We start from the raw sequence: 6,036 nt of genomic DNA, 5'->3' as shown, positions 1-6,036 counted from the left end.
CTAGGGTCACACAGCTAGTAAGTGTCTGAGGCCAGATTTGAACTTACAAAGATGAGTCTGAATAGTAGTCATCTTGTAAATTCTACATCACCACAAACTTGGGACATACACAATATTCACTGATGATGATCAGAAGGTTGTCACAGCCATATTGTAGGACAATTACTTAGCCGGTATTGCTAAGTAGGGCAAAAATATGGCTACCTTACATTTCTCTGGGCTCTGTCCAGAGAAAGAGGATATCATTGCTATAGACTGGACCCCTGATGTTGGCCAAATGCTTTGCAAAGATGTACCAGTATTAAGGGTGTGTATCTGTATGGAGATAAGAGAGAGAGCCATTAAAGAATTTATTGAGTGGAGGACTGACCTGCTCTAAAAAATCACTTTGGTAGCCACTTTGGTAGTATAATGAATTGGAGTGGGATGAACCTTGAAATAGGGAAACCAATTAGGAGTCAATTGCAACAGTTCTGATGCAAGGTGATGAGGATCTATACCGTGTGGTAGTTGTGTGAGTAGAGAGGTGATACATAAGAAAGATGAAGTGAAGGTAGAAATAAAATCTGTCAACAGACTGCATATTTGTAATGAATGTGAGAGAAGAGTTAGTTGAGAGCCTGGGTAACTGGAAAGATGGCAGTGTCCTTGACAATGACAAAGTTGGGAAGAGAGGAGGGTTTCAGGGACAAGATAGTGAGTTTTCTTTTGGACATGTTGAGTTTTAAAGGTGTGTGGCTGGACCTCACAAGAGACATGAGGTCCACATATGGATCTCAGAATCATCTGCATAGTGATGATACTTGAACTCATGGGAGTTCACGAAATCACCAAGTGAGATGGTTGGTATAAGGTAGAAGAGAGTTTAGAACAAAGCCTTGGAGGATGCCATAGTTAGTGGGCAGGACAAAGATAAAAAACCAACAAGGAGATTGAGTGGTCAATAGGTCAGCAAAAAACAAGGAGAAAACTAAAAAAACAAAAAGCTAAAGAAGAAATGTTAATTAAGTACCTACTATGTGCCAGACACTGTGCTATGTTTTATAAATATCTCCTTTGATCATTACAACAACCCTGTAAGGTAGATGCTATTATGATCCCCATTTTAGAATTGAAAAAAAAAACTGAGGCAATCAGAAGTTAAGTAACTTGTCCAGGTAACACAGCTAATAAGTAATTGGGGCTGTATTTGAACTCAGATCACCCTAATTTGAAACTTAGTACCACTGTCCACCTAGCTGCATAAGAAGAAAGACTATCCAGGAGATGGTAATCAATATTGTCAAAAGGTGCAGAAAGGTCAAGAAGACTGAGGACTGAGACAAGGCCATTAGATTTTGCAATTAAGAGATCATTAGTAACTTTGGAGACAGCAGTTCCAGTTGAATGATGAGGTCAGAAGCCAAATTGCAAAAGATTCAGAAGCGAGAGGAGACTAAGTAGAAGACTCAATTGTAGATAGCTTTCTCAAATTTAGCCAGGAGGGGGAAGAGAGATACGGTACAATAGCTAGTAGGATCACATGAGGGTTTTTTTAATTTAATTTTGTTTTTGATTTAGTATTTTATTTTTCCCCAGTTACATGTAAAAACAATTTTTAACATTCATTTTTAAAATTTTGAGTTCCAAATTCTTTCCCTTCCTTCCTCCCCACCCCCCAAACTCGTTGAGAAGGCAAGCAATTCGATATAGGTCATATGTGTTTAGTCATACAAAACATTTTGATAATAATCATTTTGTGAAAGAAAACAGACAAAAAAATTTAAGAAAAATAAAGACAATTTTTAAAAGTATGCTTCAATCTATAATTCAGACACTATCAGTTCTTTTTCTGGGAATGATAGCATTTTTCATCATAAGTCCTTCAGAGTTGTCTTGGATTGTTGTATTGCTGAAAATAGCTAAGTCATTTACAGCTGATCATTTCACAATATTGCTGTTACTTTGTACACAGTACATTTCACTTTGTATCAGCCCGTGCAAGTCTTTCCAGGTGTTTCTGAGAACATCCTGTTCATCATTTATTATTCCATCATAATCATCTGATTCACTGAACAACTCATTCAGCTGTTCTGCAATTGATGGGCATCCCCTCAATTTCTAATTCTTTGCCCCCAGAAAAGAGCTGCCGTAAATATTTTTGTACATACAGGTCCTTTTCCTTTTTTTTTAAAATCTCTTTTAGGACACAGACCTAGTATTAGTATTGCTAGATCAAAGAGATGAATGGTTTTATAGCCTTTTGGCTATATGCCCTTTGGGCATAGTTCCAAATTGCTCTACAGAATGGTTGAATCAGTTTACAACTCCACCAACAGTGTATTAATGTCTCATTTTTCCCACATCCCCTCCAACATTTGTCATTTGCCTTTTCTGTCCTATTAGCCAATCTAATAGGTATGAGGTAGTACCTCAGAATTGTTTTAATTTGCATTTCTCCAATTAATAGTGTGCTAGAATATTTTTTTCATATGGCTATAGATAGCTTTAATTACTTCATCAGAAAAATGATCATATATTTTGATCATTTATCAATTGGGGAATGTCCCTTATTGTTATGAATTTGACTCAGTTTTCTATATGTTTAAGAAATGAAGCTTTTATTATTTTTATAATTTTTTTCACAGTTATGGCTAACTATATTTCCCTCCATCCTATCCCCCCATTTATTCTATTCTCTCTCTCCTTTCACTTTCCCCTCCTCAAAAATGTTTTGCTTCTGACTACCCCTTCTCTTATTCCCTTCCCCTCCTACTTTCCTGTAGGTAAGATAGATTTCTATACCCAATTGAGTGTGTATGTTATTCCCTCTTTGAGCCAATTCTGAGGAGAGTGAGATTTACTCACTTCCCCTCAACTCCCCCCTTTTCCCCTCCACTGTAAAAGCTTTTTCTTGCCTCTTTTAGACAAGATAATTTATCCCCTTCTACCTTTCCCTTTCTATTTCTCCCAGTACATTTCTCTCTCACCCTTTAATTTTAGTTTTTAGATACCATCCCTTCACATTCAACTCACACCTGTGCCCTCTGTCTACATATACTCCTTCTAACTACCTTAACAATGAGAAAGGTCTTATGATTTACAAGTATCATCTTCCCATTCTGGTCTTTTCATCAAGAATGCTTGAAAGTCTTCTATTTCATTGAATACATGAGGGTTTTTTTAAGGATGAAGGAGACATGATACTGTTTGTAAACAGCAGGGAAGGAGACAGGGAGAGATTGAAGATTAGAGAGTAAGGATGATAGTGGAGAGTTATCTGCAGGAGAAAATGGCAAGGGATAAAGTCAAGGTTATATGTAGAGGGTTTGCACTTTCAGACATATATCTGGACATCTAGAACCAAGCACATTGTGTTCCCTGACACACAGCAGGTTCTTAATAATTGCTTCTTGATTTCTTGATTAAAGGTATCCCGTCAATATTTATAATGGATGGCAATGTGGTGCAGTAGAAAGGGTATTGAACTGGGAATCAAATGGGTTCTAATACAGCCTGTGCCACTAACTTGCTCAGACTCATAGGACTTCAGTAGACTTAATTTGTAAAACAGGAAGGTTGAACTAGGTGATCACTAAAGACCCTTCCAGTTCTAAAATCTTACAGCTCTGTGACTCTGGAACTGAACAAATAATTTTATCTTTTTGGGTCTCATTTTCTGAATCTGTCAAATTAGATGGTTGGACTAGGTGATTCTAGGTCCAAACTCCTTATTTTATTTATTTTGAAGATTTTTTTTTTTACAATTAACAAGTAGTTGTTATTTCCTCTTTTCCACACCACTCATATTGAAAAAATAAGAAAAACAAAAACTTTGTAACAAATATGAATAGTCAAGAAAATTTCCATACAGGCCAAGTCCAAAAACATGACTCATTCTTCATCTTGTGTACCTCAGTTCTCTTTCAGTTGGGTAGCATGTTTCACAATCAGTCTTGTAGCATCATAGGTAGTCATTTCCTTGATCAGAGTTCTTAAGTCTTTTAAAATTGCTTGACTTTCCAATGTTCTTGTTATTGTATAAATATCCTGATTTTGCTTATTTCATTCTGCATTAGCTCATGTCTTCCCAGATTTCTCTGAAACTATCCCTTTCATTATATCTAGTGGTACAATAATATTCCATCACATTCATATACCATAATTTGTTCAGCTACTCCCTAAGTAATGGGCCCCTCCTTAGTTTCCAGTTCTTTGCCATTATAAAAAGAGCTGCTATATATATTTTGTACGTATGTGTCCTTTTTCTCTTTCTTTGATCTCTTTGGAGTACAGGCCAAGTAATGTTATTGCATATCTGGATAGTACACTAAAAAGCAGAGATATCACCTCACCAACAAAGGTCTGAATAGTCAAAGTTATAGTTTTTCCAGTAGCAACATATCACTCACTGTGAGGATTGGACTATAAGGAAAGTTGAGCACCACAGAATCTATGCTTTCAAACTGTGGTGCTGAAGAAGACTTTTGAGAGTCCCTTGGACCGCAAGGAGATCAAATCAGTCAATACTTAAAGAAATTAATTCAGGCTGTTCACTGGAAGGTCAAATACTGAAGCTGAAGCTTAAATACTCTGGCCACATAATGAGAAGATGGGGCTCATTGGAAAAGATCCTGACACTGGGAAAGATTGAAAGCAAAAGGAAAAGGGGACAGCGAAGGATGAGACGGATAGATAGTGTCATGGAAACAACAAATATGAACTTGGACAGACTTTAAGAGATAGTGGAGGACAGAAGGGCCTGGAGTGCTATAATTCATATGTATGGCCCATATGGACACAACTGAACAATGACAATGGTATTACTGGGTGTAAGGGTATGCACAATATAGTGACTTTTGGGGCCATAGTTCCAAATTGCTTTTCAGAATGGCTGGACCAATTCACAGCTTCATCATACTGCATTAATGTATCTCTTTTCCCACAGCCACTCTAACTTTTGTCATTTTCCTTTTTTACCAACTTTGCCAATCTGATGGGTGTGAAGTGGAACCTCAGAGTTGCTTTAATTCGCATTTCTCTAGTTATAAGTCAATCCTCTTATTTTACAGATGAGAAATCTAATTTCCCTTCCAGCTCTAAACTCCTAAGACTTCCAAGACTCCCAAAACCTTGGAGGAAAGAAGAATTCACTTCTTACGATCTTAGCTCCAGCTTGGGCACAAGGAGCTAAGTATAAAGAAGTGAAAGGAGCAAATGAAATGGGAGGGCTGCTCTGAACAATCTCTTTCTTGACATCCAGGCTGTTCCTGACAAGAACAGATAGAATGTATTTCACCTCTTAGCATCCCTCTGCCATAAAGACAGATACATACATGGTTTCATGCCAAAAGGCACAGGGGATGGAAAAATTGACACAGTCATTAACTGATGTTCTTTTAGAGACTGGACTCTCAATCTGGAGACTAAAGATCTATCCATTTATCTACATGTCAACTTGTAACCCAACAATACATAGTATAAATATAAACTGGACAAAACATCCTAAATATATGTGATGCCAATTTTTCTGGTTTCCCGTACTCATGTGGCAAAAATGGGAATGAGATGATAGTAGCAAGCTATTCTCTAGCATTTTAACGTTCACAAGATGTTTTCCTCACAATCCCTTTAGGCAAATGGTACAAGAATTATTATTTTCATTTTACAGATGAAGAAACCAAGGCTCAGGACAGTCTCGCTTGGTAAGAACACTAGATTTGGAGTTAGAAGCCTCTACACGTTTGGTGCAACCTTTGGCCTACACCTCGGGACCTTTTTTCTTAACATTTGTAAAAAGGGGACAGAGCTAGCTAGATGGGCATCGATTTAGAACCAGAAGGTTCTCTAAATTGGAAGCTATTGGGTCCAACCTCTTAATTTTACAGACAAGGAAACTGAGGCCCAGAGAAGTTAAGTGATTTGTCCACTCACATAGCTAGTGAGTGGCGAAATTAGAATTAGAACTCCGTTCCCCTGACTCCAATGCCAACACTTTCCATTGCACCAAGCTTCTAGCATCAAAGTCTAGTGCACGTCCAGAATTACACAGTCACT

This window comes from Vombatus ursinus, unplaced genomic scaffold (assembly GCF_900497805.2).
Source record: "Vombatus ursinus unplaced genomic scaffold, bare-nosed wombat genome assembly UNPS02010548.1, whole genome shotgun sequence".
Lineage (NCBI taxonomy): Eukaryota > Metazoa > Chordata > Mammalia > Diprotodontia > Vombatidae > Vombatus > Vombatus ursinus.
This window is presented reverse-complemented; position numbering follows the sequence as displayed.